We start from the raw sequence: 12,697 nt of genomic DNA on the forward strand, positions 1-12,697 counted from the left end.
CAAACCTTCTTCAAACGTGGACGTTCTGTCCTCATAGTGGGCGCTGTCAAGAGCTGAACCATTTTATTTCTAGGCATAAACTTGAAAAATTCTCACGGAGCTATAGGGGGAAAAAAAAACCACACTTTGCAAAGCCTACTAAATTTTGCAAAGTATAATCCCTTGTTGAAGGAAGGTTATGAACATTGGTAGGAAATTGCATTTTGATATCATTGTTCCTTATTAATAAAATGTGCAAGCATTCATCTTGTGCTCATTATGCTTCTTGTTGCTGTGAACAATGCTTGAAAAGAAGTAACTTAAAGAAAGGAGACATTTCTCGACTTACAATCTGATGGGATCATTCCATCATGGAAAGGGCGATGTAGAACCAAAATCCAGAGGCCTTCTTGTCACAGCACATCAATAGTAAGGATGCAGAGACAGGTTAGTGAGTGAGATCAACTGATTAGTTTTTCTTACACATCCTGAGACACAAGCCCATGAAATGGTGCTGCCTGTAGTCGGTGTAGGTCTTCTCACCTAGGTTAACCTAACTGAGATAAGTCTTCACAGATGTGTCCAGTATCTGGTCTCCTAGGTATCACTCAATGTTAATCATCACATCTCCCATTCTAGTACCTTCCCTGCATATTTAGGGCCCATGATCCTCAAGTCTGTATCCATAGTAAACAAGACAAGTGTAAGTTTAAGAACAAAGCAACATGATTTATCTGTTCTTTTGGTTCCAACAATGACAAGCCATATAACCTGGAACTTCTATTGAGCCTGTTTCTTTTATCTGTAAATTAGCCATTAATGTCTCCTTCATATACTTAAAGTGTTTTAAATGTATTTTTAAATGTATAAAAATATTTTCAAAATTTAATGTTAAGTGTGTGTGTGTGTGTGTGTGTGAACATGTGCCTGACTGTACACATGCCCTGAAGGCCAGAAGAGGCCACCCAATCCCCTAGAACTAGAGTTAAGGTAGCTGTGAGCCGCCCAATATATGTGTTGGGAGTTAAACTCCAGATGTCTGGAAGAACAAGTTCTCTTAACAACTAAACCATAACTACATCCCCTTATGCTAGCTCTTAATAAGCCAAGAAGTAGTTCCCTGGCTTGTGTTTCTCCTGATATCTCATCTATCCCTTTTCTTTGTAATGAACTAGAAGCCCCTCCCTCACTACCCTCCATATAAGAAATCTGTTAAACAAACAAATCCAGAGAGATGGTCAGAAGAAGAGTGGAAACAAAGTAGAGCATGCATGTGTACACACACACACACACACAAGACTATATCCCATTTAAAGTGTTCAACTGCCCTTCTACACTCACAGAAACCAATTTCCTATTGGTAGAGTTTCAGAAATGGTAGTCAATATAAGTTTCAAATATCTGAGGATCTTCTCTTATTACACATAACAAAGTAAGTTTGCAGTCAAAGCATATGCAGACAAAGTCACATTCATGAGTGCATTCTCTCCACATGCTTGGAGATAACATTTAAAAATTTACGGGAAACTTTTGTAAACTTAGCACCAAGACTTCTTGTTGGCTCCATATATATAGCTGATCAAAACTATCATCCAATTTAAAGTTTAATGGTTTCTCCTTATTTTGTGCACCTATCTCCTCTAGATCAGTCATTCTCAACCCATGAGTCATAACCTTTTTAGGGTCAAACTACCCTTTTACCTATGACCATTGAGAAACACAAATATTTATATTACAATTAATAACAGTAGCAAAATTACAATTATGACATAGCAATGAATTTTATGGCTAGGGGTCACTGCTACTTGAGGAACTGTATTAAAAGGTTGCAGCTTTAGGAAGGCTGAGAACCACTGAGCTAGATGCATAGCCCGATGCATAGCCCGAGAAGACTGTGTTTAATAAAGTAACATCATTTGTTGAAATTTTCTTTTCCTAAAGTAACCTGGAGAAAATGACAAATCTTGTACCTTAGGTGACAAATTGTCTCCTAATGAATTCCATTCATTATTGCTGTAGATGTAAGCCATTTTATTTCCTTTCATTTGTTATGGTGCGGGGGACAGACCTCAGACCCTTGTTCATGATAGCCATGCTCTCTTCCAGTTGCCATTGAGCTGTTCCTACTGCCCAAAACAACACATTTTCTTTCTTTTTCTTTTTTTTTAAATTAGGCATTTTCTTTATTTAAATTTCAAATGTTATCCCCTTTCCTGGTTTCTCCTCCCAAAACCCCCCTATTACCTCCCCCCTCCCCCTGCTCACTAACCCACCCACTCCTGCTTCCTGGTCCTGGCATTCCCCTATACTGGAGCATAGAACCTTCACAGGAGTAACAGCCACTTCTCCCATTAATGACTGACTAGGCCATCCTCTGCTACATATGCAGCTAGAGCCATAAGTCCCACCATGTGTTTGTGTGTGTGTGTGTGTGTGTGTGTGTGTGTGTGTGTGTGTGTGTGTGTGTGTGTTTGCTTTGTGGTTTAGTCCCTGGGAGCTCTGGGAGTACCGGTTAGTCCATATTGTTGTTCCTCCTATGGGGTTGCAAACCTCTACAGCTCCTTGGATCCTTTCTCTAGCTCCTTCATTGGGGACCCTGTCCTCCATCCAATGGATAACTGTTAGTATCCACTTCTGTATTAGTCAGGCACTGGCAGAGCCTCTCAAGAGACAGCTATATCAGGCTCCTGTCAGCAAGCACTTATTGGCATCCACAATAGTGTCTGGGTTTGGTGGTTGTTTATGGGATGGATCCCCAGGTGGGTCAGTCTCTGGATGGTCATTCCTTCAGTCTCTGCTCCGAACTTTGTCTCTGGTAACTCCTTCCATGGATATTTTGTTCCCCCTTCTAAGAAGGATCAAAGTATGCACAATTTGGTCTTCCTTCTTCTTGAGTTTCATGTGTTTTACAAATTGTATGTTGTGTATTCTAAGCTTCTGGGCTAATATACACTTATCAGGACAACACATTTTCTATCTGTATATGTTTGTAAAGCCTTTTGTAAACAGTGGTATGGCTATGATTATTGTTGTCCATGCTAGGACAATCTTGGGCAAGAACGTAGATCTTTCTAAACCAACATCTTTTTCATCTTTAGATGACTATAATAATATCAAACTTACAAAGATATAAATTCTTAATAAATGGTAGTGCTTATAATTAAGACTAAATCTCATTTCTCTAACAAAACAAACAAACAAATTTATATTCTATTTGGGTATGGAAATAGGATTTAGGGCTCTCAGTGAAGAACAAGAGTAACCATTCTTCTGGTTGCTCCTTTTCCCTTCTTGCCTGATCTGCTCTCATGAGAGCCATCTGAGGTACACCAGTTCTTGAGTAAATGCACTGGATGCTCTAGAGATGCTTCAGTGGTTAGTCACTTTTTATACAAGTGTGAAGACTGGGATTTAGATATCCGGGATCCATGAAATCATGAGTGGGTGTGGTGGTCCATCTGTGATTCCAGTATGCAGACAGCAACAGAGACAGATCTTCCAGTCAGGCTTGCTTGTTAGACCAACACAATTGATAAGTTCACTTCAGTACATAAGGTAGAAAATGATCAAAGACAATGCCCAAGGTCAATCTCTGTACTCTGCCCACTAACAGACACACACACACACACACACACACACACACACACACACCCCTGCACCTACACATGTGAACATCTTTGTACATTCACAAAAATTAAAATAAAAAATAAAAAAGAATAAAATAAAGCAAGTGCCTATGGACTTAGTGAGATGGCTCAGCAGTTAAGAACATGCACTGCTCCTGGAGAGGACTGGAGTTTGATTCTTTGCCTAGAACATGAGTAGGTATGAGGAACGAGGAGTGATTTTCAGGGGAGAAATGATTTTAAAAGAAGTAAAGAATTCACCCTGCCCAATATGGTGCTGGCCTCATGGCATGCGCACCTGTTTAACACAGAGAATGCTTTCAAGTGGGGCTTTCCAGAGTTCTAAGTTGTCCTTATGTATATGAGAGTTCAGGTTGGAAAATGCATATTATTTTTGCTGTGCTTCTCCATTCTTGTTAGATCAAATTTGGCTGCCCTTTAGATGTCCTCTCCATTTTCAATCTCCAGTGCCATGGTCTTCCTTTATTTGAACTTGATTCTGCATTAAACTCACTTGCACAGATATGTAAATAATGCTTGCAAATTAATTTAAAAATTATTTGTTGAGCACATACCTTTGTCCAAGGTATTTGCCAAATGTTGAAGACCCAAGAATAAAGGAAAGAAACTCATATTTATTAAATGCATCTGTTTAGCAGACTTTAATTTTTCTAAGCAATGTTAGGTTTACACCAGAAAGTAGAGTATATGCTCTGCCCTGAAATTTGTACAGCCTGCCCAATTACCAACATATCCCACAAAAGAGACACAATTGTTAAAGGTTTGCATTGCCAATAGATATCTCAATCTCACTCAATGTCTGTACATCATATTAATGTTCTGTTTCAGTGTTTATGCATGTGGACACATGTATAACAGCATGTCTGCATGATCATGACATCACAGAATACAGACAGCCTTCTGAAACTACAGATTCCTCAGATGTAGATTCAACTAACTTCAGATTGGAAATAAGTTTTCTTTAATTATGTCACACTAAAGATCTGAAGACATTACAATCTTGTTATTCCATGAGCAACAGTATAACAACTACTTAAACATGACATTTACATTGTATTGGTATTAAAAAGTCTAGAGATGATTCACAATGCATAGGATTTATTTATATAATTAACATTCAAATGGTTTTTTTTCCTTTTATGTAAAGAACTTGGGAATCCATAGATTTTAGTATTGATGGGAGCTTCAGAAACCAATCACTAGAGACTACCATGGAATAAGTGTAGTTCACTTCCTTAAATGTTTCTGGTCTCTGGCAACAACTGATCACTTTCCTATCTGTAATCCTTCCTTTCTCAGAATGCCATACATATTTTTTGGTCTCATTTAGTATACTACTTTTTCATGTTGAATTTTTTTACTTAGTAATATGTATTGAAGTTTTCTCTGTTTCCTTTTATGGCTTAAAAGCTCATTTCTTTTTGCTGCTAAATAACATCTCATGTTCAGTATATTCCACAGTTTATCCATTCATGGACTTTTTTGCGATATTTTTGTGGCTGCCTACTGCAAAGGGCAAAAAGAAAGCTGCTACAAATATCCCTGTATAGACCTTGTATAGACATAAGTTTATAGTTTATTTAGGTAAATGCCACCGAACAGAACATAATTGATAGGTTGTATGATAAAACTATGTCTGGTTATATAGGAAGCCTCCAAGGCTTTTCATAAGCAACTGAGGCATTTTGTGTCCCCAACAACCAGTACATGAGTTGGAGTATCTCTGATACATACCCATATTAGCACTTGGTGTTTGTGGTGTGCTGCCTTTTAGAAATGATATTAGGTAGCTAGTGCTATTCCATTGTTGTTTTAATGAATTTCCTACCTCAAAAGTTCAGCATCTTGTAAATATAAATTATGTTTATAATTTAATATTTTAATTACCATATAAGGTATGAGACATCATTCTTGCATTTTTGACCAGATGTTTTTTTCATAGATTTTCCTTCTTTATAGTATCTTTTTATGTGCTTGATTGACATCTGGATAGCTTGCTCTTAAGGTTTTTGGCTCCTTTTAAGTTATATAATTTGTGGGTTTTTTGTTAATTTTCTAACTAACATAAAAACAAAATTTAAAAAGTACATGAATAGTTTACCATTCAGTCTTTCATTCATGCATATATTGTAAAATGTTTAAATCAGATTAAACATATATATGTATATAAAATATATTATATATATTTATATGTATATAATTTATACATGTATGCATATATATGTATATATATATATGTATATATATATGGAAAGTCTTAATCCAATCAAACTCTAACTTGGTACCTGATGCTTAACTCCCCATGACTTCCTACTTCCCCGGGTATTTAGCGATGGCCATTCTGCTCTCCATTTCTATAACGTCAACCTTCCCTAATTCACATATGATTGTGATCACTCAGTTATTGTCTTTCTGTGGCTGCCTTATTTCAGTGAATATTGTGATCTCTAGTTATACCCATTATCATAATAATGATGCTTCATTCTTTTTCATTGTCTTCACAGTATATTTTGTAGAGCCTCTTTTTATTCTAATAAAGTCTTCTAATCAATTATTTATTTCATGAATTATGCCTTTGAACTTGCATCTCAAAAAAAATAGACAAACAGAATGTCCATTAGATTTTTCACTGTTATCTTGTTCTACACGTTGTATATTATACTTTACATTTAACTCTGTGCTGTTTTGAGTTAACTTTCTGAATGGTGTTTTTGGTTTTGGCTTTGGTTTTGGCTTTGGCTTTGGCTTTGGTTTTGGTTTTGGTTTTGGTTTTGGTTTTGGTTTTGGTTTTGGTTTTGGTTTTGGTTTTGGCTTTGGTTTTGGTTTTGGTTTTAGGCTTTAGTATGTGTCTGTCCTATTTTTCCAGTATCATTTTATAAAGATATTCTGATCCAAGAAATAACTTTTTTCCACCTGTCCTCTGCTGTGGATTTCTGGGCATCTTCAGTTCCATTCTTTTGGTTTTTATTCTTGGCAAGCATCACAATGTCTTGACTGATGCAGCTTCTTTGTTAATCTTTGAATCAGTGATATCAGTCTCCCAACTTTATCCTTTTTTCAATGTTTTATTTACTCCTTTGTATTTTTCTAGGTTTCCATATTCATTTTAAAATTGGTTTGTTTATATCCATAAAATAACTTGCTGGAATTTTTATTGAGTTTGTACTGAACCAATAAAATAAATGAGACTACACTGAGTATTCTTAATAAATCTGAAATAACCCTTCCATTTATTTATTTCTTTGTGGTTTTTTATTAGAGTTTTATAGTTTTGCTTATGAAAATTTTGTACCTATTTCCATGTATTTGTACAAAACTACTTTATATTAACGTACATGCTAGATGATATTATGGTTCCCATTTCTCTTTATTTTTCTAGTATATGAGAAAATGATTGGGTCTTATGTACTAACCTTGTATCCAAAAACCATGTTGAAATTGCTTACTAGTTTCTGATTTGAGTGGAGTACTGAGTTTAGTTTTGCTGTTCCTTTGAAATTTCCATATAGAAAATTACATAATCCATAAACAAAGACATTTATAGACAAAGTTTTGTTTCTCCTTGCCAAGCCCATTAACTCTCAATTTAAATTTCTAAGCTTATTTAATTATCTAGACTTTCCTTGGTACTATAGAGAAGTAGTTGAAGTAGCATCTCTGCCTTCCTCTTAGTAGGAAAGTTTTGAGTTTCTCACCATGAGTTGTAGATATTTTGTAATTGTTTTTATGGTCAAATTGAAAAAGTTCCTCTGTTCCCTGTTTAACTGAGAGCTGTTTTCACAAATACCTGTCAACTGTATACACTTGTGTCATATGCAGCTTAAGGCATGAATAAGACTTTAAGTAATCAAAGGGTCAAAAGAAAATCCAAGTCTACAAATAAATGATTATTGTTGTCATGGTTACAACCTTAACATTCTGATACACATACCTCTTTATTATAAACTCCTGGGAAGCAAAAACTATCAGCTTTAAGCATTATAAAGCACTCCTGAAACTATAACATTCTCTCAGTTGATATTTATTCAGAAAATGAAGAGAGAAAGTATGGTAACTAGGACAGTTACTATATGAGACTAGTGCAATGGAATTCCAGGAAAGCTAATGTTAAGGAGCACGAAGGAAAATGAATGCTCATATACCAATTAAGGGCACAGGAATACTCTCTAAGTATACAAAAGGGACTACAACTACAATGCAAATAAATACAAATAGAATTACAATTATAATTACAATCACAGATGGGAAAATAACACTAGAAAAGGCCAACAGAGGGAGAGTCAGGGCTTTGAGGAAAAAATAGTAATTTAACTAAAGTCAAGAACTTTCAATAAAATCACCATTTAGACTATTTCTATGTATCAGAACAGTGAGGCTCTGAATATTTGTTAGAGGAAAGTGCTGTGTTCATGCCAGTGTCCAAAGCTGATGCTAAAATGCCACCATATAAAGACAGAAAGCTGATCCAAGATTTTAAGAATGGCATACCCAAGAGAGCCTTGAGGCAGCTTTAGTTCTAAAGGTAGATATTTGGGCAAAAGTAGGTCAATGAGAGAAATGAAGTTTCCCTATTGGAAAAATCTGAATGTGAACCACTAACCTGGAGCTACTTTGCTTAATGAGGAAAGGGGAAGCACTAGAAAATTCATGAGTTAACTACTCACTATATACAGATTTCTGGAGAATTATTAAGTAATTAGAACTGGCAGCAAGAAAAGGCTGCAAGAACATTTTCACAAGACAATAAGTAAATATCCCCAGAAAAGACAGTTGAATGATGCTTCAACCACAAGTTTCAAGGATCCCACAAAGGTTAGAGGTTAGTGAAATATTTGTATATCTCTATATTTTATCACTGAAGGTGAATTACATCCATTCATTGTAGCTAACAGTGAATGTATTTATGTTAGTGTGCTGTAATTTTTTTCTGTAATAATTCTTCAGACACCGTAAGTACGTAGGAACTTCTGAAATTCTATTAGCAAGGTTTATGGGAAGTCTTGCCATTTGAATAGCCACTGCCCAAGCACCTGATGACAGTTACCAAATAGCACTAATATTTCAATTTAGTAGCTACCAAAAAAAAGGTAAAATTAATTGCCTTTTACTCCAGAACAGCTTTCTAAATTGACAGGTCCTGGAGTTGGATCAAGCCCAGTGACACCTGACCCTCCCCCTTTCATTGGTTTGGATAACCACCAAGTCAATGGACTGGATTCCTAAAGCTGTTGTCGTTGCTGTGACAAACCATCTCTAACTAGGTGGCTTAAAACAATAGAGAGTGATTTTTGTGTGTGTGTCTCTAAGTACTACAGTCTAAAACCATAGTGTCAGAAAACCATAGCCCCTCTGAAACTGTTGTGGAATCTTTTCCTGCATCTTTCTACATTGTGATGGATTGCTGGCAATTTTAAATGTTCCTTGGCTTGCATCTGTGTAGCTCCCCTCACTTCTCTCATTACACAGCATGTTTTGGTGTAGCACTCAATTTCCCTGAATGTTTTCTTTTAAGGAGTCTGGTCAGATTGGATAAGCAGATCACTCAACTCCATCATGACCACTTTTTAATATGTTTACAATTGAGTCTATTTCTTCATCTGTCACATTCTGAGCTATTGAGGGGCCGGGACTGAAAGATATTTTATAGGACAGATCAATAGGCAACCCAAAGCATAAACATCTCAGCAACAAAGACTTCTTATGTCACTTCCTATGTCCCAACCTCAGCCAGGCCTAGCCCAGCAGTATTTGTTGAATGAAGAGCTCTGCTCTGTTTGCTGGAGACATGAGAATTGAGTCTCTATATTCTTCAAGGGCGTTCTCCTGGTCTAGCTTCTTCCTCCAGGGCTCCACCACAGTTCCTCTATAACCCTTTAATCCAGTCATGTGTGAGAACTTACCTTTTCTCAAACTTCATTTATTCTCTCAGAGCTGCCTTTCCATATTCATGAAACATCCTTCCACTTACAGTCTGTGTCAAACTGGTGCTCTCTTCTTTGTTAGAATGTGTATCTAAAATGTGGTGAAGTGATGGGTGTAATTATAGCACAATTTGTTATTTCTATGTACTCTCTATTCCCTCAAAGTTAGAGTCCATGACATCAGGAGTTAAACTGCATTTATAATTATATTTCTACCATCAAGCACAACACCAAGAGTTGATTTATCTTGAAACTCTACTAAAAAAAAAAGAAAAAAGAAAAAAGGAAAAAGAAAAGAAAAGAAAAGGAAAGAAAAGAAAAGAAGAAAAAAGAAGGGGCACATAGGGGTTGTTTTATTTTCAATTAACAAAAACTTTTATACTTATTTGTAGAGAACTTAGTGAGAGTTGAGGACACATTCTGGAATTATCAAGTCTGAGTTGTTTTCATGTCTGTCATCTTAATGGTTTATCATTTCTTTGAGTTTGGTATCTTTAGAATTCTTTATTTTAGCTCAGTATTCTGATTATTAATTACAGTCATCTTGCTATTCATTAGAACATCAGAACCCTTCATCCTGTTTATCTACAACTTTGTCCACTTATGTCTGAAAAATCCAAACACATAGAGATAATTGGCACATGATCTATGCTATTAGAAATCTACAAAGCTCAGACTCTTGGAGGTAGAGAGTAGAGTGCTGGTTCACAGTGGCTGGGTGCTGTAGAAGCAGGAGGGAGAGACTAAGGCAATATCCCATAGGAATTTATCAGCACCACCACCCCACACAGGCAATGAAGAAGTGAGTGCTTTAGAGAAGAAAGATGATGTTCATAAGTCTAGAGTAGTGGTTTTCAATCTTCCTAATTGAAATCTACAATCACTTAATACAGTTCCTTTTATTATGGTAACCCCTAACCATAAAATTATTTCCATTGCTACTTCATAACTATAATTTTATTACTGTTAGGAATTATACTGTAAATATCTGTGTTTTCTGATGGTCTTTAACCCCAAATGGGTTGTGACACAGGTTGAGAACCACAGGTCTAGGAGAGTGGTTTGGGTTTTTTTTTTGGGGGGGGGGGTTGTTTTGTTTTGTTTTTCTGGATTGGTTGGTTGTTTTTGGTTTTCTGAGAAAGGCCTCATGGGTTGACCTCAGATATGTTGTGGAAATAAATGAGACTCACTTGGAGCATTGATCCCCTTGTCTCCACTTTCAGAAGTTCTGGGATTGCAAACCTGAACCACCACACCCAGATTTATTTTCATCTTCTAAAGAGGTTTCTTTGGAACCAACATAGAGCAGAGGGTCCAAGGGTAAAAGCAGGGGTAGGAAGAACCTTGCTGGAGGCTCCTTACAAATGTTCATAATAAGGCACTGAATAAAAAAAAATACAAGAATGGGTTAGAAGGTATTTCAGTAGGAACACAGACTACATACGTTGGATATTAGAAGTACTGGGTGAGGGGTAGGGGGAGGCAAAATGCACAAGTTTCTGATTTGTGAGATGCACAGACATCATTAACCAAGATAAGGGGAAAGTCGGTTTCTGTGGAAGACTGTAATTTCATTCTAGAGCAGTCACATGGAAATCTGAAGTGGAAGATGCTGGTCTGAGTGAGTGAGAGGGATTAGCAAATCATCAGTAATAGAAAAAGATAAGGCCACACATTTATTGGTTCATTCAACAAAGATGAAGTCCACAAAACGTGTCGGGCAGAGAGAGCTGCTGTGCTCATATAAAGTACATCTCAGCCAGAGATGGGAAGCAGGCAAAGTAATGAGCATCGACAAAGATACTTCACTGTAAGACAAGCATTGCAAATGAGGCACATGGGAGAATATGACAGAAAATATGAAGCTTGGGCTGTTCTGGATGGAATTGTGACAGTAGCATTTAAACTCGGGTCTAATGAAGACAAAAGCTCTTCCAAGAAAAGAGGTATTGAGGAGGTGGCCAAGGACATAAGTTTTGGTAATGTCATTTGTGAAAGGCAAATAAGAATCCTTTCAACCTTCATTTTACCTTTTTAATAAAATATGATTAAAGCATTTTCATCTTCCTTTCCCTCCAATCCCTCCTATGAACTAATCTCCAATTTGCTTCTACTTGAAATCATGGCTGATATTTTTTTCTTTGCTGTTGTTATAGACCTGTAAAAATATATACCTACAATATCTTCAGTCTGTTTAGTATGACTTGTATGTATATGATTTTTAGGGCTAACCACTTAGTATTGGATGACAAATTACAGTTCTCATCCCTGGGGAAGGGTATGTGTTCTTCTATCAGCATTCCTTTGCTGCCTGTAATACTTTGTTGATGGGTGGGGCTCTATGAAATGTCCTCCTTTCATAGTAGCCTGCTTGTTGGTATTATACTTTTTCAGGTCTTAATTTAGGCACCCGTATTGTTAAGTACCATGGGTGAAACTTAAGTGTAACTTCTTAGAGCCACAATCGCACAACATATTTCCCAGTTCTCCACCTCTTAAAGTCTTTCTATTCCCTGTTCTGTAATGCCACCCCCCCCACCCAGTCTCAGGATCAGGAGTTGTGTTGTGCACTGTCACCAACTGGGGCTGGAAATCCTCTGATCATGTGATCTCTGCACTATGACCACTTGTAGTTTTCTGTAGCGGTCTCTGTCTGTTCCAAAAAGAAGCTTCTCTGATGAGTGATGAGAGCTTCATTTATCTGCTGGTATAAAGACATTTACTTAGAATGCAGTTAGGAATTATGTGGGCTGAGTAAAGTGGCAGTTAGAACTCTCTTCCAAGATCACTGACTTCACTAGTTCCCAAGCAGCTGGCTGTGTTTCCAGTGCCAGGTATGATTTCTCTCCTGTGTAGCAGACCTTAATTCCACTTAGAGAGCTGCTGGTTACTACCAAAATATGAGTACCACTACTGCACCCTTCGGGCTATCATGCCATGCTAGTCATTGTGTTTCATAAATCGCTTTGCAGCTGGGGTAGGACTTTTGCTTGCTTCTCTTTCTTGTAGCACCTTTTAGTGCTATGAAAGCTTATCTTCAGGAAGAAGGCTTTCAAGTGAGATCTGCCTTGTGCCCTCCAGGTCTTGGTTCCAAAGTACCTGGTATCTTCAGCAATAGGAATTTACCAAATAAAAATCTTTGAAGGAGAC

General features: G+C 36.9%; 1 protein-coding gene across 23 annotated transcripts in view; it reads left to right on the plus strand.

The window, feature by feature from the left end:
• Dlg2 (discs large MAGUK scaffold protein 2) overlaps positions 1–12,697 on the plus strand; it is a 1,973,059-nt gene that overhangs the window by 1,573,891 nt on the left and 386,471 nt on the right. The window contains exon 1 of one of the 23 annotated variants that reach the window (NM_001243046.1): positions 12,316–12,381. The exons of the other annotated variants lie outside the window; for them this stretch is intronic. The gene's annotated coding sequence lies outside the window, so the exon portion shown is untranslated. Of the gene's footprint in view, positions 1–12,315; positions 12,382–12,697 lie in introns of those variants that run through there. 23 annotated transcript variants of the gene reach the window in all.

Source organism: Mus musculus, chromosome 7 (assembly GCF_000001635.26).
Source record: "Mus musculus strain C57BL/6J chromosome 7, GRCm38.p6 C57BL/6J".
In the NCBI taxonomy this organism is placed as follows: domain Eukaryota; kingdom Metazoa; phylum Chordata; class Mammalia; order Rodentia; family Muridae; genus Mus; species Mus musculus.